Genomic DNA, 22468 nt, shown 5'->3' with positions numbered 1-22468 from the left:
AAAGAATCCAAAGCAGGAGATGTGGATTCGATCCCTGGGTCGGGAAGATCCCCTGGAGAAGGAAATGGTAACCCACTCCAGTATTCTTGCCTGAGAAATCTCATGGACAGAGAAGCCTGGTGGGCTACAGTCCATGGGGTCCGAAAGAGTCGGACACAACTGAGCGACTAAGCAACAAGGCTATATGAGCAATCTGAGGGATACCCAGTGACAGGTGGGGCGCATGCGTACCAGAGCTGGCGCGTAAGCGGCCTCTGGGGCATCTCGCTCTTGTCTCCCACAGGTTTGTTTTGCTTCCTTGTGTTGTGTTGGCTCTTTTTTCTGCAGACCAGTTTTCTTGGTTTATCACTGTGCATATGTCCAGAAATTCTTTGCCCCAAATCTGTGCAGTTTATTGAACGAAGCACTGCATCACCTGATTCAGCTTCACGGTGTCGTTTCCAGGTCCAGTCAGCTGGGGCTGGAGGGGAGGTGGCTCTTCTGAAGACTGACAGATGGACAAGGTTTAGTGTCTCTGAGAAGGTGGTGGTGGTGGCCCCAAGCAATGATTGTCTTCTTTAGCTTAATCATAGTGATAATGTTCAAGGGTGATTAAAGGTTTCTTGCCTTGACCATTAATTACTTATTTTTTTAAAACTTTCAAAAGTGAAGGATAATATCCACCTACAAAAGGACACACATATGATAATTGTACAACTTGATGGATTTGGATAAACTGAACACACCTGTGGAACCACACCCAGCTCAAGAGATAGAACAAGCACCCACAGAGCCCCTTTTGCTCCCCTCCAGGCACTACTCCTTAAGAGTAGATTAGTTTTGCCTGTTTTTTATACTTTCTATTAATGGAATCATAGCCTGTATATTCTCATGTTCAGTTTCTCTTCCTTAACATTGAGACATTCATCAATATTGTTGTGTATGTTTGCAAAGCAATCATTGTTGTACTCCAGTGTGTGGATATGCTGTTTAGTCTGTCATTGTGTATTTGCATAGTTTATTTCTAGTGGTGCAGCCCTGGTTTTGTTGAACATGTACATGTTAGCACTGATTATTTTTACCACCGGAGGCTTATACAGGGTGTGGTAAATTATCGTCCATTACATGTAACTGGGTTGATGATCTCTTACGGATGAATTTTATTATGCTCTCTGCTGATTACTCATCTTAAGTTGTGACTTTCATGGTATGAGGGCAGAATCATGTTTTAGGCATTTTGCATATATGGAAGAACTTTGCATACACTTTGGAAAGTGCTCAGCTGTTTATTTTCTAATTGTTTAAAAAGCCTTTTTTGTTTTATCCTGGAGTATAGCTGATTAACAATGTTGAGATAGTTTCAGGTGCACAGCAGAGTGACTCAGCCACATATATACATATGTCCATTCTCCTCAAACCCTTCTCCCATCCAGCTACCACACAACACAGCTATTTATTGACAGAATGAAAGAAGGAACAAATGAATGAATGCTATATGCCTCCTCGTTTTCTGGGAACAAGTCCTATTTATGGGAGAAGCTCCATGTACTGTATTTAGACAAGGCTGACCTGCTGCTTAGCCAAGGGTGATTGATCGAGGGATGGACATAGGACCCAAGTGAGGCCAGCCATGTCTCTTATGGAATTTAAAAGCTGGAACCAAGGAGAGTGGGCACTGCTAAGTCCCTATGACCATGCTCTAGAAAGAAGACTCATCGGCTCCTGCTATTTGGTACCAAAGGCACACTGAATTCTGTTCTCTGATTCCTTGAAACTGATAAAAAGATCTACATATATGACTGTTAAATAGCAACGCAAAACTATTTTGATCAAGTTCCAAAGTGCAAAAATATATTGTAAAAGGTATACAATATGGAGTGATCGGTGAAGACGAGCTTCACTGTGTGTCCCGTTGCCTTGGCTTTCTTGCTCGAGGGAGCTCCTGTGAATGTCATTGTATTTCCTAAGTCAGAAATTGCAGGGGTTAAAGCAACAGTCCAGGAGAAGAGCCGTGAGGATTTGAACCTGGGAATTAGGTGTGAGACTGTAGAGATGGTAGACATCTCGCAGATCAAGGCTTTAAGCCTTGAAAATGGATTTCACATGCAGGTAAAGAGAGACGTTGAAGATGATGCCAGGGGAATTCCCTCCTGATCCAGTGGTTAGGACATGGTGCGTTTACTGCTGTGAGCCACGTTCAATCCCTGGGCGGGAAAGTAGGATCCTGAAAGCCCCGAGGTGTAGCCAAAAAAAAAAAAAAATGATGATGGCAGGTTTTGAATTTCTGTTAGGTAAGAATGAGTGCATGAGTGCATGCTAAGTCGCTTTAGTCATGTCCGAGTCTTCGGGAACCAATAAATAAGGGGATTTGAGGAGAGTATAGAGGGAAGGGATAAAAATGAGTTCAGTGTGGGAGGCATAAAGTTTCAGGGCCTGGCGAGACAGCCAGATTGTTCTGGTCCAGAATGTTGACTCTGGAGCTGGGGAGACCTGGGAGTCGCATCTCTGATCACTTGGTGCCTCACTGTGTGATCTTGGGCCCCTTCTTTATTTAGCCTCTTTTCTTTTTAAAGATTTTTTTGTTGTGGACCATTTTTAAAGTCTTGAATTTGCTACTTCTGTTTTATGTTTTGGTTTTTTGGCTGAGAGGCATGTGGGACCTTAGCTCTTTGACCAAGGATCGAACCCACATGCCCTGCACTGGAAGGCAAAATTGTAACCACTGGACCACCAGGGAAGGCATGATTTAGCCTCTTTATATGTCAGTTCCCTATCAGTAAGCTGATTTCACCCTGCAAGGATTGAAATGAGACAGTGCTTACAAACGGCTGTGCATATTGCCTGGTAATTAAGTATTCATAAAGTAGGCATTCACAGGATGGTGACAGTATGGTGATGTCTCGAGTGCAGTTGGAAAACAGACTGGGGCGATGCAGTGAGGGATCTGCTTCAAGGTGGAGAGGATGCTCAGAAGACAGTGGAGAGGAAAAGAAAGGAGCCCGGGGACTTCCTTGGTGTTCCTGTGGTTAAGATTCTGAGCTTCCTTTGCAGGAGGCATGGGTTGGATCCCTGATTAGGGAATTTCCATATGCTCTGTAGTGCCCCCTTCCCCCCGCCCCAAAAAAAGCCCAAGTTATAACTAGTTAGTGAGATGAACTGTGTGAGAGAAAGAAATAGTGGGAGAGGAGAGACTGATAAGCTCCACAGGAGGCGGGTGCTCAGGAGCACTTGGGGCTCCGGGGATGTCGAGGTTCCACCACATTTTGGTTGCATATCCTTTTTCTGCCTAAATCTTGAACTGTTGTTGGAATCAAGTAAGTCGACATTTGGGGCAGCAATGTGCTAAGTCACCTAGGTGGAGAAGTTGTCTGGGCTGAGTCCTCCGGGGAGAAGCTACCTGCAGGTCCTCTCTTGTCTGCAGGCACACGAACCGGCACCTGGTGATGAACCAGCCCTGGCTTCTGTTGCGTCTCCTACCACACTGCCAGTCGTCCGCCTGCTACCACAGACCTCTGGAGGAGAGTCAAGATGAACTGTTTAAAAAAAAAAAAAGGACAACTTTAGGCTACTCGTAGCTCAGAGGTTAAAGCGTCTGCCTCCAATGCGGGAGACCCGGGTTCGGTCTCTGGGTCGGGAAGATCCCCTGGAGAAGGAAACGGTAACCCACTCCAGTATTCTTGCCTGGAGAATCCCATGGACGGAGAAGCCTGGTAGGCTACAGTCCACGGGGTCGCAAAGAGTCGGACACGACTGAGCGATGGAACGGAATATTTGGGCAACAGTTTTCCCTATTTTTATTTCTTGCAATGCTTTTGACTTTTAAAGCATTTTGATTTTTGCTACCTTGTCTCCAGCCTTCTTGAACAAAACTGGCAAAAGCTAGAAAGGGGTTGTTTTTGCACATATATGATGGTGGTGAGACTTTGAAGGTTTGAGTTTGTTTTTTGTAATAATGGGAAAAGGAGAGAGAAGTGTGTGGTGAGGGATGAGGAAGGAGATATCGGGAAACACAGAAGAAAAGGGGGATCAGAAAAAGGAGGGGCTGATGGGTATGGAGAGAGGAAGTGTGCTCCCTGGAAAACAGATTGCTAGGTTTTTAAAAGTTTTGTTTTGCATATGGAATCCTTGGCCCAAACTGTCCCCTATGGGAAACATCAATGTTCAGGGTTTTGTTCGGCCTCTGGGCTCCCCCAAGAAGGGTGTGCGTATGAAACAGGGCTGCTGTGAGTGGTCTCGGGGTTGAACTCCTCTAAGATACAGACCACCCAAGCACCGGAATTCCACCCAGCAGCTTCTTTGGTGTGTTTCCGGTTCCCTGGACTAGAAGCCCCGCCCTTTGGAAATTAGAAACATGTTTTAAAAAAGTTGAAGCAAATTTGATCTTAGCTCATACTGCAGTTATAGATTTTAAATAATGACTTAAACTCATTCTTGCTGCTGCTGCTGCTGCTAAGTCACTTCAGTCGTGTCCGACTCTGTGTGACCCCATAGACGGAAGCCCACCAGGCTCCCCCGTCCCTGGGATTCTCCAGGCAAGAACACTGGAGTGGGTTGCCATTTCCTTCTCCAATGTGTGAAAGTGAAAAGTGAAAGTAAAGTCGCTCAGTCGTGTCCGACCCTTAGCGACCCCACGGACTGCAGCCTACCAGGCTGCTCCATCCACGGGATTTTCTAGGCAAGAGTACTGGAGTGGCTTGCCATTGCCTTCTCCGAAACTCATTCTTGAGTGACCAGTAATGATCAGGTCTATCTTTCAGGACTGGTGGAGTTCCTTTTCTTGGGGGATAGTTTTGGTCACCGCCTCCTGTACAATGTTGCGAACCTCCAGCCATAGTTCTTCAGGCACTCTGTCTTCCACATCCAGCGTCCTTCGCCCACTCCCATCATTTTTCTCCGAAAAGTCTTGTCCTGACTTTGCAAGTGTGAAGGTTGACAAGTCTCTTAAGAGTTGTTGGATGTGTGCACTTTTCCATTCCGAGAGGTTGGCTCTTAAGTATATGAAACGGCTTCGCCTTTTCCTCCCGGTTGTGGCTGATCACGCCAACACGACCGGACTAAGCCATTGTTTCTGCAAAGCCCCGGGAGTTTTCCCCGAGGCATTCTTGCCGTCCGGCCTTTTCTTTGTTGTTAAATAGTCAGTGTTTCCCAACTCCAGACCTTTTCGGAGACCGTCAGCTCATTGAAGAAGGTCTTTTCAGTGGGGACGGCTTTAGTTTTAGACCTGAAGGTCAATGGCTGAGGCTCTGGAGTCAGAACGCGTTTCAGGACCGGCGGAGAGCTTTCGCTCTGCACCCCTCGGAGAGGTTTTTCGGAAAGAGTCGGGGCAGTGGTAGGAGGCGGGTCTGAGGGCCGAGAGAGGCAGGCCCGCGCGTCTTCCCCGCGGGCGACTCCCACAATCCCCGGCGCCGCCGCTCGCGGACCCTGGCGAGCCCGGCTGCGGGGCCCGAGGCCTCCGAGGCTCTTCGGGCGCGGTCGGCGGAGCTGCGGAAGCCCTCGCCCCGCCCCTTCTGCCCTCGCCCCTCGCCCCCCGCCCCTCCGACCCCAGGCTCGCGAGCGCCGGGGTTCGGCCATTTCCGGCGCTGCGCACTTCGGCAAGTTCCGCCGGCACAGGTCGGAAATGGCTGCTCGCCAGCAGGGGGAGCGGAGGATCCGGCGCGGCCTGGAAGGCGGGCTGCAGGCGGCGAGGGCTGCTTTTGGGAACCCGAGTCTCGCGCAGGCGGCGGCGGCGGCGGCTCGTCCCTGAACTGGAAGCCGGTAGGACGCCGGGTGGCGGCGGGAGCCCCGAGCAGCCGGGGCTGCGGCCCGGAAGAGGCTCGTGGTAGGGACCCCGGGGCCGGCCGCGAGAGCCGGGCACCGGGCTGGACCGGGTCTGGCTGCTCTGGGGTCGCGGGAGCCGGGCGGGAGGCTGCTGCCCTGCGTGGCGGGGGCGTGCAGCCGCGGAGTAGGCCTTCCCAGACGTCTCGGGGGCCCGGGAGAGGACCTCCAGGGCCTTAGCTCCCGGCGAGGAGGGTAACCGGTAACGGGCCCCACCCTGGGGGTATAGGGAGCTCTAAACGCGACCTCCCCACCCCCACACGCCCCATGGAGCCACGGTTCCCTCGCACCCACCTCCACCCGTTTTTCTAAAGGCTCAGCCTCGGCCGTGCAGCCACTTATGCACCCGAAAGGCCTCCCCCATCCTTTGCCCCCCAGTGTTTGTCCAGTTGCTTCTGTAGAGCATCTTCTGTCCACGAAGGGGCATCCGGACCGCCCCTCCCCTTCTGAGCGCACACACACTTCCACCTCTGTTTTCCGCTACATTCAGACACAGCCGCCTGCAGCTGCTCTTCCTTGGCCTCTTTTCACCCGGCTCACCTCCTTTCACGAGGAGCCTGCAATCAGAATAGCCACTTCCTGCCCAAGGAAGGGTCCAGGTGCTGCTCTTCTGTGCATCTGGGGCTTGGTACCCAGGCTCTATAGTGATGGGCCTAGCGCTGCTCAGGCGGGAGAGGGGCTGCGGAGAGCGCGTCTACACGACTGAAATTAGCCGAGTTATCCGAGCGCGCGGCAGGGTGGTGTGAATCCGAAGCCCTTTGGAGACCCGGCAGGGCAGCCAGACTGCACAGAGGCTGTTTCTGTTCTCTACCGCTTGAGCCATTGTTATTCGTGGCTCTCAAAAGACTTGACTTCGGTGGATTCTTCTTCCCTCTTTTCTTTTCAAAAATTCGAAGGGGCTTCATCAAGCTCCAAGTTCCACTCCTTGGGAGGAGGAGCAGACACTTGTCCTTTTTCCCCATATGTGATTTACTTAAGAAGCCTCAAGCAGTTCGCCCTCCAGTTTAGGTAGCTTCATTTTTGGAGGCTGGGCTTCCCAAGTTTTATTATTATTTTTTAAATCTGTGCGTTGTGGTCACGCAGACTGCGTTTCCCCCGGTTTCGCTCCGCCAGTGTCTTGCGCTCTGGTTCAGGTATTCTAGCCGTACTGAGCGGCTGGCATGGTAACCTGGGAGATCCTGATAGTCTTTTGAATGGAACTCAGCGTTCTCAGCAACTTTTAGCAGGGGGCTTTAAAAGAAAGAAGACCCATCTTCTTAAACTCTTCCTTGGTTCATTAAAAATACCGTCTCCTGTGGGAATTTCCCGTGGGAAGCCTGAGGAGTCAGAAGTAATCAGAAGTATGAGGGAACTTAGTCTGAGTGCTTTCTGGAAGAGGGTTGGAATTGTAGATCTTCAGAACACTGAAAGCGTGGTTTATTTAATACTTGAAGATGTAGCCGTTGCTCTGGGGGATATATCTACTAGATCAATGATTAACCAGTTTGAGTCTTCAGGTTCCCACCCCTCGCTTTTTCAAAGGGGAAGAAACTCTGGCATTTAATGTTCTGCGTGTTGTTGCAATCTTTTTGTTATTAGGCTTCAGAGCTTTAACCTGTGAAGAGGAAAGGCTTACTGCAAACAGGATAGAGAGAAATGAGTCGGGTAGAGTTAAAGGAGGTTGAATGGATGGCTTGAAGCCATGGGAAGAATGTCGTGGGGATTAGATAAGGAGCTGCCCTTTTCCTCAGGGCTTTAGGCTAGCTGCTGAGTGAAATCACTGAAGGGTGGTGCAGGAATGGGGCCTGGGTTTCGGTAAGCTGTGCCGAGTAGGGGGGTCCCTAACTGAGGCACGAACTGGAAAGACTATCAGGATCTCCCAGGTTACCATCCCAGCCCCTCCGTACAGTTAGAATAACTGAACCAGAGCACAAGACATTGGCTGAGCAAACTCTGGGGGACATGCCGTCTGCATGACCACAAGGCGTAGATTTAAAAAAAACAAAAACAACATGGGAAGCCCAGCCTTCAAAAATGAAGCTACCTAAACTGGAAGGAGAAATACTTAAGTCTTCTTACGTAAATCACATCTGGGAACCACATAGTGGTCCCCTGAAGGAAGGGTTGGAAATACTGCCTAAAGCAGAGGGAGATTCAGGTATCAGGAGAAAAATGAAGGTTCCTCTGGATAGGCTGTTGGTAGAGATGTGAATGTCTTTGCATATAATTACTTCAGAGTGAGGCAAGGAATATAAACCTTTCATAAAGCCGTAAACCTGTGCACTCATTTCTGTTGGATATTAAGTTTAGCTCAGAAAACTTCTGTTAGCATATTTATCTCCACCCTATTTTTCTTTCCTCTTAATTTTCACAGCTGTTTCTTTTGAAAACCTGTAATGGTAGGGTAACTAAGTAAGAAGAAAGGATTTTTCATGTATTTGTAGGTTCCTTGAAAGCAGGGCGCTTAGGCAGATAGAGTTTGAGAACTCATGGGGGATGGGTAGACTCTCCAGTAAGCATGATCTTTTCGTGCCTAAACTGGTCCCACACTCCTTGTACACTTGGAGTTCTTCAGATCTCTTTGGTGATATTACTAGATGAAGAGAAACGGTATTAAACTTTTTATAATCCTGGGTGTATCAGAGGAATATGAAGACCTCACTTGGTGACATATTTACCTCCTCTGCACTTAGGCTGTAATTTTCAGTATAGGATTTTGCTCACATGACCCCCAGATGACCCATAAAATACGGGATGGAGCTGTGGGAAAATGAACTATGTCTCAGCATCCAGCCACCTTTGTGGTTTGTAACCCCGGAGTACTTTTACAGAAAAGTAGGCAAACTTTTTCTGTAAACGGCCAAATAGTATTTTAGGCTTTACAAGTGTTCAGCTTTGCTCTTGTAGAGTGAAACAGACATATAGGACATATATGCAGTGTGTGCATGCAGCAGTGCACACGTGCAGTCCATAAGTGAATGATCAAGACTCTATTCCAGTGTACCTCTATTTACAGAACAGACACCTGGCTGTGGTTTGCCAATGCCTGCCTGCGAGCATCACCCCTTCACACACATGTTATTGCTTTTGTATAGTCCTCTGTTTGACAGGGCCCAGTACCTTTTAGACTGACCAGTGAGTGATATTAATGATTAACCTCCTGGATGTTTGCTTTGTTGACTGTTTGTTTTCTTATTTTCTTATATTTGTTATCATTTAACCCTCTTCTTCCAACCTCTGTTTAAAATGTTTTTTCAACAAAGATTTGCTACTGAGTGAGGAATAAAAAAATAATGAATTAGTGTTGGAATATGCCCTTGGTCTGTATAGTAGGAGAGGTTCGACATGCATAAATACATGATGATGGTCAGTCAGTTCAGTCGCTCAGTCGTGTCCGACTCTCCGCGACCCCATGAATCACAGCACGCCAGGCCTCCCTGTCCATCACCAACTCCCGGAGTTCACTCAAACTCATGTCCACAGAGTCGGTGATGCCATCCAGCCATCTCATTCTCTGTCGTCCTCTTCTCCTCCCGCCCCCAACCTTTCCCAGCATCAGAGTCTTTTCCAGTGAGTCAACTCGTCGCATGAGGTGGCCAAAGTATTGGAGTTTCAGCTTTAGCATCAGTCCCTCCAATGAACATCCAGGATTGATCTCCTTTAGAATGGACTGGTTGGATCTCCTTGCAGTATAAGGGACTCTCAAGAGTCTTCTCCAACACCACAGTTCAAAAGCATCGATTCTTCGGCGATCAGCTTTCTTCACAGTCCAACTCTCACATCCATACATGACCACGGGAAAAACCATTGCCTTGACTAGACGGACCTTGGTTGGCAAAGTAATGTCTCTGCTTTTTAATATACTATCAAGGTTGGTCATAACTTTCCTTCCAAGGAGCAAGCGTCTTTTAATTTCATGGCTGCAATCAGCATCTGCAGTGATTTTGGAGCCCAAAAAAACAAAGTCTGACACTGTTTCCACTGTTTTTCCATCTATTTCCCATGAAGTGATGGGACCAGATGCCATGATCTTTGTTTTCTGAATGTTGAGCTTCAAGCCAACCTTTTCACTCTCCTCTTTCACTTTCATCAAGAGGCCTTTGAGTTCCTCTTCACTTTCTGCCATAAGGGTGGTGTCATCTGCATATCTGAGGTTATTGATATTTCTCCCAGCAATCTTGATTCCAGCTTGTGCTTCTTCCAGCCCAGCGTTCCTCATGATATACTCTGCATATAAGTTAAATAAGCAAGGTGACAATATACAACCTTGACGTACTCCTTTTCCTATTTGGAACCAGTCGGTGATGATGATGGTAGATTACAATAATGTCTTAAATCACTATAGTCCTTGTCGATCATGTCGTACTTTCATATATTGTTTCTCACATAGATTTTGATCTTTATAGTAACTCTGAGAGATAGGAGGCTAAGTGTTAGAATATTCCTTTTAAAAAAAATAATTATTTTTTTGCCTGTGCTGGGTCTTCGTTGCTGCACAGGCTTTTCTCTAGTTACAGTGAGTGGGGGCTACTCTCTGTTGCAGTGTGTGGGCTTCTCATTGCGGAGGCTTCTTCTGTTGCAGAGAATGGGCTCTAGAGCATGGGCTTATTTGCTCTGTGACATGTGGGATTTTCCTGGACCAGGGATTAAACCTGTGACTCCTGCATTGGCAGGCGGATTCTCTGAGCCACTCGGGAAGACCCAATATTCCTTTCTGTGAAGGGGAAGGAAGGTAGGAAAGAAAACTGAGGCTTTGGGGGGGCTGGGCGGTGGGCTTTTAGTTATTTGGCCAGAAGATGTACTAGAAGGCGGAATTACTGACCTATTCCTTTTTGAATACTTACTGTGGCACGAACCCCCCTGGGCCCATTCTAATTCGCAGGCTAGTTTTTAGGACGCTAGTCCTTACTGAGCTGCAGCTGGCCTCTCTGGGAGTGTCACCTTTCGTGTCTGTGTAGAACAAATCTATTCCTTTTCCCTCTGACAGTTCTTCGGATGCTGGAAGATAGCCATCATGTTTTCCAGACATGAGTTGCAGATTGGTGTGCATGGATCAGAAAAGGCCTGTGCACGTACAGTTGGGCTGCCCAACTTACACCAAGTCTTACATTGGGTGCCAGCTCTTAGAAATGGGGAGATGTCACATGAAAATCTCTATTTCTGGTTTTCTTGAGAAAAAGAAGCTTCAGTGTTGTAGAGTTCACATTTCTGATGACAGTAATCTCCTTTAGGGCCTACTTAGGTGGTGCTAGTGGTAAAGAACCCCCTTGCCAATGCAGGAGATGTAAGAGATGCAGGCTCGATCCCTGGGTTGGAAAGATTCCCCTGGAGGGGAGGGTATGGCAACCCACTCGGAAAGATACCCCGGAGGGAGAGTATGGCAACCCATTCCAGTATTGTTGCCTGGAGAATCCCATGGATAGAGGAACGTGGTGGGCTACGGTCCATAGGGTCCCAAAGGGTTGGACGTGACTGAAGCGAGTTAGCATGCAGTCTCCTTCAGATGCCAAATGTCCTGTCCATTTGCTAAAGCCTCTGCCTGCCAGCTTCACTCTTGTATTAATTTCACTCTCAAGGCCTCTGTGGTCCTTGAGATTACCGTCCTGTTTCCTGGGTCTTCTAGTCCACAGACTGTCGATCCTCATTCCCTTCAGGTGTTTCTTATTTGACAGTTTCAAATCCCCTGACCTATTTCTTAGTCCTGGGCCCTGCATTCACTTTGTTAATGTCCCTCTTGAAGTGTGGTGCTCAGTGCAGCGTACAGTGTTCAGTATACAGTGTCATCTAACAGAGTACAGGGTAGGCGGGAACGCTTACTCTTTGGTTTTTGACACCATACTTTGTTAAAAAAAAAAAAAAAAAGACCAAAAAAAATAGGTGATAATTTTTTTCCCTGATCAGTCTTGTATATTAGTATATAAATAATTTTTTATTGGAGTATAGTTGCTTTACACTGTTGAGTTAGTTTCTATTATACAACAGAGTGGATCAGCTATATGTATACATCCACTCCTCCTCTCTGGATTTCCTTCCCATTTAGGTCATGACAGCGCATTGAGTAGACTCACTGAAATGATTCTAATAGTCACTGAAATCACAGCTCTGTGTGTGTGCGTGCTGTTGTTAAACTAAATTATTCCCCTGTAGTTTTGAGATCCAAGTGCTCAACTCTGCCTTTATTACCTTTTAATGTACTTAGATATTCCAGACTGATAAAATCTTTTTTTTGTATCCTGGGTTTTTTCCAACCTTGACTTACTCTTCCCAGTGTGACTTCCTTTGTTTCTGAAAATATAAAAAAAACATTTGTGGCATATAATGGAGAAAATAGTTGGTGAGGACCCTAAATTATTATTAACACAGTGGAAAATTAAGGGGGGGGGTCTTAAAAGAAAGCATTTTGCTTGACATTTTGGAGGTGAAACAAAAGGAGGTCTTGGGGATGGCCTTGCTACCTTGAGTTTATATGTTGGTATTATTTCTTCCCAGTGAAACCAGTATGTATGTGCTTTCTGTGTGCAAGGCAGTTGTCAGTCAATGGGATCTCAGAATTGAAAAGGATCTTTGAGGTCATACAGTTGACCCTTTTTTTGGTGCTAGGGGTAAAGGATCCGCCTGTCAGTGCTTGAGATGTCAGGTGCAGGGGTTCGATCCCTGGGTCGTGAAGATCCCCTGGAGAAGGGATTGGGCACCCACTCCAGTATTCCTGCCTGGGAAATCCCATGGACAGAGGAGCCTGGTGGGCTACAGTCCACGGGGTCACAGAGAGTCGGACACTATTGAAGCGACTGAGCATGCACACGTATGCAGTCCACCCCTTTACTTTATGGGTTAAAAAAGGATAAGAAGCATTTGAGTCAAGAAGGACTGAAATTGTGAAGTTAGGGGTCCTGATGACTCTTAAAGATGGTTAGTTATAAAAGGATGACAAAATTGGAGTCTGAAGTTGAATTCAGCCATGAAGGTTGAAGTCGGATAGCCGAGTCATAAAGTTGATTTAGGTCGCGCTTAGCAAACTACTGCATGAGTTTTCTGTCTTATTTAGGGAAGCCTGGAGCCCTAATGATATGAATTGTATGCCTCCATAGCATAAGGTGAAAATCCTATTTTCTTGAGAAATGGAAACTCTTAGAGAAATTAGTTTATGCCCTAGGCACTTGCACATCAAGTTAACTGTTCTAGAAAGATTCTTCAGCAAAATACATCTGAAGATCTTACTAAAAAACAAACAAACCTGTTTTTACACCTCCTCCTCCCATACTGTGAAATCTGCATTTTTCACAGTTATATTGTGAACATTTTCCTGTTTGACTGAAACGGATTGAAAAGCTTATTAATAATCATATTAATGACATGGACTTATCATACTTAATATTTAACCTTCCTCCTAATCTTGGACATTTAATTTATAGCTTTTTCTGTTGAATGCTTGGTGATTGCATCTTTACAATACAAATCTTTGCTCACATAGAATGCATTCCTAGAAAGTGAAATAGCTGAGTCAAAGATGTGGACATTTTATGGACTCGTTACAGAAAATGTCAGTTTGTGTTCCTGCTAATACAACATCAGTGTGCCTGTCACTGTAGCTGCCAGCGGGGCACAGAGATGTCCTGCACTTCATCATAGGAAGTGGTGCGCTTTGTGGGCATTCTCAGAATTGAATCTCGGTTTACATTCACGACTCTTTCTTACAAATAACTTCTGGAAGTGGAATTGAAGGGTCAGTGAAGGCAGGTTTCAGGGCTTCTATTGCTTCAAGCCTAACTGTGTTCCAGAAAGGAGAGTTGGTACCTGCTCCCAGCACTGGGGGTGTGGGGATATTTGCCTTGATCCTAGTTGGTGCCACATACTGTAATCTTACTGTCCTTTGCTGATTTATAGGTGGAAAATGTCACTGTGTCCTGTTTTAAAGATACATTTCCTTGATTCCTGGGATGATTAAATATTGAAAAATGTTAAGCCTTTGGGCCCCTTCTTTCTGTATAGCTTCCTGTTTATTTCCTTTGTCTATTACGGTATTGCTTTGCTTCTATTAAAGTAATGCTGTGTTGTAAATGCATCCTCCAGTCTCTTCACTGAATCGCATCTTAAAAAGGTAAACAAATATTAGAAGCCTTTGATCCCTTTGTCGAACTTTTCTTTCATGGATTCCATTTTTGCTTGGATTCCAGTACAAGTGGCTAAACTTATCTTGAGGTGAAATTTCATTTATGTTTTCCTGTTGTTCTTTTTGTGGTTTCATTTATTACAGTTACCTCTCAGATTCATTTGGGACTTATTTGGGGTTTTGTTTTGTCATGCAGGAATTCAGCTTAATTTTTTTCTAAAAAACTGATCATCACATTATGGGAAAATCTAATGTGGTGCACTTTAAAGTGACTGCAGCAAAATAACATTCTCCTTAATTATGAAGGTTCAGTTCAGTTCAGTCGCTCAGTCGTGTCCGACTCTCCGCGACCCCATGAATCACAGCACACCAGGCCTCCCTGTCCATCACCAACTCCCGGAGTACACTCAAACTCATGCCCACAGAGTCGGTGATGCCATCCAGCCATCTCATTCTCCGTCGTCCCCTTCTCCTCCCGCCCCCAACCTTTCCCAGCATCAGAGTCTTTTCCAGTGAGTCAACTTGTCGCATGAGGTGGCCAAAGTATTGCAGTTTCAGCTTTAGCATAAGTCCCTCCAATGAACACCCAGGATTGATCTCCTTTAGAATGGACTGGTTGGATCTCCTTGCAGTATAAGGGACTCTTAAGAGTCTTCTCCAACACCACAGTTCAAAAGCATCGATTCTTCGGCAATCAGACTTCTTCACAGTCCAACTCTCACATCCATACATGACCACAGGAAAAACCATTGCCTTGACTAGACGGACCTTGGTTGGCAAAGTAATGTCTCTGCTTTTTAATATACTGTCTAGGTTGGTCATAACTTTCCTTCCAAGGAGTAAGCGTCTTTTAATTTCACGGCTGCAGTCAGCATCTGCAGTGATTTTGGAGCCCCAAAAAATAAAGTCTGACACTGTTTCCACTGTTTTTCCACCTATTTCCCATGAAGTGATGGGACCAGATGCCATGATCTTTGTTTTCTGAATGTTGAGCTTCAAGCCAACCTTTTCACTCTCCTGTTTCACTTTCATCAAGAGGCTTTTTAGTTCCTCTTCACTTTCTGCCATAAGGGTAGTGTCATCTGCATATCTGAGGTTATTGATATTTCCCCCGGCAATCTTGATTCCAGCTTGTGCTTCTTCCAGCCCAGCGTTCCTCATGATGTACTCTGCATAAAAGTTAAATAAGCAAGGTGACAATATACAACCTTGACGTACTCCTTTTCCTATTTGGAACCAGTCTGTTGTTCCATGTCCAGTTCTAACTGTTGCTTCCTGACCTGCATACAGGTAGTACATGCTTATTATAAATGAATGAAGGCAGAACGAGTATGTTAGTAAACAAATCATGAACCATGGGTAGGGGTGCAGGTCTGGTGCCTGGGTTTGTATCTGGGCTGCTTATCCTCTTGCTGTATGGCCTTAAACAGGCTGCCTGACTCTGGGATTCACACTTACTCTTCTTCAAAGTAAAGTAGAAAAACAGGCTTACCCCCAGGTGGCTGACGTGAGGATGAGAGGAGATAGTGTGTGTAAAGTATGTATACTGGAGGGTTGTGAATATAAGTGCAGTTATAACAAGTGGTAGGTCTGTATTGATGACAAATGAAGACCACCCCACCATGTCCTCCAGAAGCCTGTGCTGGAGTCTGTCGACTTTCTGTGTGAATAAGGCATATTGCTCTTTGGCCTCTGTAATTACACTGATTCAGATGTCATCAGCCTGAATGAGGACTGTAATGAGGTCTTTGTTAGACTAGTACTTCTGAGTTTGTGTGTGTGCTCTGCAGTAAAGTCACCTGGAGCTTTGTCAAATGGCAGGAACTTGAGCCCCATACTTGGGAATTCTGATTTAGTTACTGTTGGGTGGGCCCGGGTTTATCCTGTGAAAACATTCTAAGGTGATTTGTGCATCTTGATTTTGTATTCAGTTCAGTTCAGTTTAGTCACTCAGTCGTGTCCGACTCTTTGCGACCTCATGAATCACAGCACGCCAGGCCTCCCTGTCCATCACCAACTCCCGGAGTTCACTCAGACTCATGTCCATCGAGTCGGTGATGCCATCCAGCCATCTCATTCTCTGTCGTCCCCGTCTCCTCCCCGCCCCCAGTCCCTCCCAGCATCAGAGTCTTTTCCAGTGAGTAAACTCGTCGCATGAGGTGGCCAAAGTATTGGAGTTTCAGTTTTAGCATCAGTCCTTCCAATGAACACCCAGGACTGATCTCCTTTAGAATGGACTGGTTGGATCTCCTTGCAGTCCAAGGGACTCTCAAGAGTCTTCTCCAGCACCACAGTTCAAAAGCATCAATTCTTCGGTGATCAGCTTTCTTCACAGTCCAACTCTCACATCCATACATGACCACGGGAAAAACCATAGCCTTGACTAGACAGACCTTTGTTGGCAAAGTAATGTCTCTGCTTTTTAATATGCTATCTAGGTTGGTCATAACTTTCCTTCCAAGGAGTAAGTGTCTTTTAATTTCATGGCTGTAATCAACATCCGCAGTGATTTTGGAGCCCCCCAAAATAAAGTCTGACACTGTTTCCACTGTTTCCCCATCTATTTCCCATGAAGTGATGGGACCAGATGCCATGATCTTTGTTTTCTGAATGTTGAGCTTCAAGCCAACCTTTTCACTCTCCTCTTTCACTTTCATCAAGAGGCCTTTGAGTTCCTCTTCACTTTCTGCCATAAGGGTGGTGATTTGTGCATCTTGATTTTGTATTACCCTAGTTAAAAAGTGACTTGTCAGACATGATTTTGGTTTGTGAGATGTTATCAAACTGGTGAGAGGGGAAACAGTTAAAGGAATTGGCATAATTTTCCCATCAAGGACTTATCCTGGAGTTGAGACTTCTGGGTTGAGATTTATTACTGAGTAAATGCAGCAATATTTGACCTAGGTTAATGAAGAATGTTAGTTTGTTTGTTAATACACTATATACAGTTGAGTAATGGAAGGAATGCTTATTTTGTGCCTGCTAGGGGCCTTTGTGGAACATCTTTGGACTTAGAAATCTGCTCTTGAGCCCAGGGTTTGCTTGTTTGTTCTTTTTTCAAAGCCCTATGATAAAGGTGGCTCATCTCTGTGGTTCTGTGGTTGTGTCCTACTGTTGATTCGTGACTCAGTAAGTGTTTCAGTGCACAGCCAGTTTTTCTCACCTGATTTTGGTTGTAATTGCCAGCAATTCTCTGTTTCCTTTGTCTACACCCAGGTTGCATTTATTCAGTAAAGAAACTATGGTGGTCGTCTTATGAAAAGCACACATTGCTCTCCTGTAAGTTGTGAATTGCCTACATTCAGTTTTCGCAAGTCATTCTTTATCAACAGTTAGCTTCCCTGAAAAGTGCATTTTGTTATTTTGAATGATAGAAGAGAGAAGTCAGAATCTTAACAGTAGTGCTAGTATCAGGAAATTTGTTTTAGTTGAATTCGTTTAGCTTATTAACATCCTGAATTTTAAACTAGGTAGTCTTCCCGGAACAGGCTGTTTGTCATGCCTGTGCATAGCAGGAAATCAGGAAATGATGTTGTTTGCTGTTGCTACAGAATTAAAAAAATCTTTGAAATACTACTTTCAACAGCCTTATTGAAATGATTTTTGTGCAGAACTATCTTGGAGAAGGCAATGGCAACCCACTCCAGTGTTCTTGCCTGGAGAATCCCAGGGACGGAAGAGCCTGGTGGGCTGCCGTCTATGGGGTCGCACAGGGTCGGACACGACTGAAGAGACTTAGCAGCAGCATTTTTATCTCGTTTGAAGGACTTGTGGCCATGGCAGTGACAGCAGCAGTGTGCGCCCACAGCTGGGTTGTGACAGGGTTCTGCCTGCTTGATGGGCCTGTGCGCTAACTACTACACACACAGACACACAGGTAGGCCGTTCACTCTGAGCACACTGTTTTCTTGTTTTGTTTAGCAGATAAATCAGTACGACTATAGGGTTGACTTCAGGTTTGGAATAGTATTACCGTGTGTGTTAATTACGGCTGTCATTATTCGTACAGTAGAGCTGTAGGAATATTGGTAATTTAAAAATAATTTATGCATGCTGTGCCTGTGCTCTGTGTTCCCTGAATTAATGTCACAGGCAGTTTATCTTTAATGGTTAAGACATTAGTTGAGTGTGGGCCTTAGAGTAACTCTGATTTGAGTCCAAGTTTTACTCGGTATGGATGCCCTTGGGCAGATTTCCTAACCTCTGTGCTTCGGTTTCCTCATGTACACAGTGGGAATGCTAGTAGTATGTACTTCATAAGATTGTCATGAAGATTACGTATGTGGAGGAATACAGTAGGTCTAACCTAGCATACAGTAGGCACTCAGTAGATGTTCAGCGTTACCACAGTTATTTAATAGATTAGAGTCAGGTGAAGGATTCATTTGGGAACATCTGGAATAGCGTCCAGCTTCTTGCCCCAGTCTCGCCCCATGCGTTTCAGATATAATGCACAGCTGCAGCCTAAGTGGAGCCAGCTGTTTATTCCCTGCCTCTCTCCCTTCTGTTTTTTTTTTTTTTCTTTCTCTCCATTGAGTGTTTCACTTTAGCTCAGTTTATTGTTGTTGTTTTTTTTTTCTTAAATGAAGAAAATTATACAACTTTGTTGACAGACATTAAAGAAGACCTAAATGAACAGAGAGATATGCCAGGTCCACGATAGGAAGTTTGAATATCAGAGTATTTTAGTTGTAAAAGAAGTCGAGTCAGTAGGATGGTTATTCTTTCGGCAGACTCTTGGAAGCAGGGTCCTCATCGCTGGTAATGTTCCCACTGAGACGGAAGGAATGTTAGAGGAGAGGGCACTCAAAGAGGAGGTGATGGTCCAGGGCACCGGTGTGTTCGGGTGTGGGAGGGAGGAGGACAAGACGAGCACATGTGGAATCCCGAGTGAGAAGTCTAAGCCCCAGCTAACTCCTCAGCGTGTGTCCTGGACCTTTGACTTACCTGCCACTTCAGCTTCTAGGAATGTAACTAGGTTCAGGCCTTCCAGTGAATGGCTAACAGATGAAGAATTTCCATTTCTCAGCAAAAAAATTTTGGTTAAGGAAAGAGTAAAAAGTTACGGCATCGGCAGTGATCTGAATGGTAAATGTCTGTACATGATATTTTGAACGTTTCCCTCTTTACTGGGAGAAGACACTAACGGAACCTCCTTATACTCAGAGAGGTACCCTTGCTGCCACTGGAACACTGAGGGGTGGATGTCTGTGTTGCTCACTATTCGGGAAGGGAGATCAAGATTAGAGAGGTAGATTTCATAGTCATCCAATCAGGCGGTGCTAATTGAAGCTGTGGGCAAACTCCAGTAAATAAAGACAGGGAAAGACAGAAGAGGACAGGGATAACCCCCCGAGGACAAACTGTGCTTACAGAGTGGCGAACAGCACCAGAGGATGAGCTGCTGAGGTGCAGCGCCAGGAGAGTGGATGAGTAAATCATATAAAATACAAGTTAACTCAACATGAGACATGGGGCAGGGATGAGGATGACAGAACCGTCTGATAGAAGAAATAAAGGTGTGACCAAATGGAGAGAATGAATGTCCGTGCTTCCGGATAAGATCAACAATGTTAAAATAACGCTTGCCCACCTAAGAGCGATCTATTAATCATTTAATTCTTTTTATATATTCCTGAATTCCGTGCGCTATTATTTGTTCAGTATTTTTGTTTTATATTCATGAGAGAGATGTATCCGTCGTTTTCTTTTTTGGTGCTTTCTTTGGTTTGGGTATCAGAGTTGGTAAGATGGGCTGGGAGGTGTCCCCCCATTCTGGAAGAGATTGTATATAATAGATCATTATGTTGAGTTGGCCAATAAGATGCTGTGGAAAAACCTGAAGGAACTTTTTGGCCAAGCCAGTACTTTAAACACTAGTAGAAATTCTCCTGTGGAAGCCTTTGGGGCTAGACATTTCTTTTGGGGCACACTTCTTTTGTAATTTTAAAATTACAAAGTCAATTTGTTTACTAGTTGTAGGACTAGTTATTTCCTATTGGGTGAGTTGTGGCAGTTTGTGTTTTTTGAGGCATTGGTCCATTTTGTCTGAGTTGTCAAACTTATGTGTGTTGAGTTGTTCCTGCTGCTGCTGCTAAGTCAATTCAGTCGTATCCGACTCAGTGTGACCCCATAGACGGAAGCCCACCAGGCTCCCCCATCCCTGGGATTCTCCAGGCAAGAACACTGGAGTGGGTTGCCATTTCCTTCTCCAGTGTGTGAAAGTGAAAAGTGAAAGTGAAGTCGCTCAGTCGTGTCCGACCCTTAGCGACCCCATGGACTACAGCCTACCAGGCTCCTCCATCCATGGGATTTTCCAGGCAAGAGTACTGGAGTGGCTTGCCATTGCCTTCTCCAGAGTTGTTCCTAGTCTTCCTTTATTATCCTTTTGATGCCTGCAGGACTTTGTGATATCCTGTTTCATTCCCATTGTTGGTGATTTGTATCTCTTTTCCTTCTTTGTCAGTCTTGAGCAGGTTTGTCAAAATTGTTGACAAACGTCTTCATTTTATTGGGTTCTGTCTTTATGTTTTTTATTTCATTGATTTGTTCTCTTTATTATTCCTTTCCTTCTGCTTACTTGGAGTTTATTTTGTTCTTGTAGGTTCTTGAAGTAGGAGCTTAGGTTATTGATCTGAAATGTTCCCTCTTTTCTAATGTAAGTATCCATCTATAACATATTATTTCATCCCCACAGCTACCCTGGAGGCAAGGAGGGATTTTCAGTATCACTTTAAGGAGGAAATTATGTAACATTATTAAAATCTCAAAGCTGAGTTCTGAACCAGAGATTCTGGCTGCAAGTCCAGATGGCCTGCAAGCCTCCTCCTAGCTGTGAAAGTCTTTTTAAGTGTTTCATTTCCCTTGAACCAAGACTCGATAGGCTCTAAATCTCAAACTTGTTTGAAAATGAAAATGTAAACTAAGATTTTCAACTAGTATAATTATTTATTGAGCAGTGATCTGGTACCCAGAACTATGTGGTATTTTGTAGAGGGGTTTAAAAAATGGTGAGAAGAATAGTTTCTACATCCAGCTGAAGAGAAACAAATTACTTAGATGAAACTAAGGAACAGTTGAAATTCGGCAGGAGAATGATATGGATAACCGCCTGTTGTGGTTAGAAAAAGACTTTCAGAGGTAGTTCAGTTCAGTTCAGTTGCTCAGTCATATCCGACTCTCCGCGACCCCATGAATCACAGCACGCCAGGCCTCCCTGTCCATCACCAACTCCCGGAGTTCACTCAAACTCATGTCCACAGAGTTGGTGATGCCATCCAGCCATCTCATTCTCCGTCGTCCCCTTCTCCTCCCACCCCCAAACTTTCCTAGCATCAGAGTCTTTTCCAGTGAGTCAACTCGTCACATGACGTGGCCAAAGTATTGCAGTTTCAGCTTTAGCATCAGTCCCTCCAATGAACACCCAGGGTTGATCTCCTCTAGAATGGACTGGTTGGATCTCCTTGCAGTCCAAGGGACTCTCAAGAGTCTTCTCCAACACCACAGTTCAAAAGCATCAATTCTTCGGCGATCAGCTTTCTTCATAGTCCAACTCTCACATCCATACATGACCACGGGAAAAACCATAGCCTTGACTAGACGGACCTTGGTTGGCAAAGTAATGTCTCTGCTTTTTAATATACTGTCAAGGTTGGTCATAACTTTCCTTCCAAGGAGTAAGCGTCTTTTAATTTCATGGCTGCAGTCAGCATCTGCAGTGATTTTGGAGCCCAAAAAAATAAAGTCTGACACTGTTTCCACTGTTTTTCCACCTATTTCCCAAGAAGTGATGGGACCAGATGCCATGATCTTTGTTTTCTGAATGTTGAGCTTCAAGCCAACCTTTTCACTCTCCTCTTTCACTTTCATCAAGAGGCTTTTTAGTTCCTCTTCACTTTCTGCCATAAGGGTAGTGTCATCTGCATATCTTGAGGTTATTGATATTTCCCCCGGCAATCTTGATTCCAGCTTGTGCTTCTTCCAGCCCAGCGTTCCTCATGATGTACTCTGCATAGAAGTTAAATAAGCAAGGTGACAATATACAGCCTTGACGCACTCTTTTTCCTATTTGAAACCAGTCTGTTGTTCCATGTACAGTTCGGACTGTTGCTTCCTGACCTGCATACAGGTTTCTCAAGAGACAGGTCAGGTGGTCTGGGATTCCCATCTCTTTCAGAATGTTCCACAGTTTATTGTGATCCACACAGTCAAAGGCTTTGGCATAGTCAATGAAGCAGAAATAGATGGTTTTCTGGAACTCTCTTGCTTTCTCCATGATCCAGCGGATGTTGGCAGTTTGATCTCTGTTGCCTCTGCCTTTTCTAAAACCTGCTTGAACATCTGGGAGTTCACGGTTCACATATTGCTGAAGCCTGGCATGGAGAATTTTGAGCATGACTTTACTAGCGTGGGAGATGAGTGCAATTGTGCGGTAGTTTGAGAAATTCGTTTGCATTGCCTTTCTTTGGGATTGGAATGAAGACTGACCTTTTCCAGTCCTGTGGCCACTGCTGAGTTTTCCAAATTTGCTGGCATATTGAGCGCAGCACTTTCACAACATCATCTTTCAAGATTTGAAATAGCTCA

The 22468-nt window shown here is 45.3% G+C and overlaps 1 protein-coding gene across 4 annotated transcripts in view; it reads left to right on the top strand.

The window, feature by feature from the left end:
• The window catches only part of EXTL3 (exostosin like glycosyltransferase 3), a 153469-nt gene that overhangs the window by 68188 nt on the left and 62813 nt on the right, over positions 1 to 22468 (top strand). Inside the window, exon 1 of one of the 4 annotated variants that reach the window (XM_055428060.2) lies at positions 5432 to 5733. The exons of 1 other annotated variant lie outside the window; for it this stretch is intronic. The gene's annotated coding sequence lies outside the window, so the exon portion shown is untranslated. Of the gene's footprint in view, positions 1 to 5431; positions 5798 to 22468 lie in introns of those variants that run through there. 2 more of the 4 variants (XM_055428057.2, XM_055428059.2) reach the window with 2 other exon arrangements.

This window comes from Moschus berezovskii, chromosome 7 (assembly GCF_049115385.1).
Source record: "Moschus berezovskii isolate FMDL1 chromosome 7, NW_MosBer_1.0, whole genome shotgun sequence".
Taxonomy (NCBI): Eukaryota; Metazoa; Chordata; class Mammalia; order Artiodactyla; family Moschidae; genus Moschus; species Moschus berezovskii.
The sequence above is the reverse complement of the archived record's forward strand: the minus strand, read 5'-3'. Positions and strand labels throughout refer to the sequence as shown.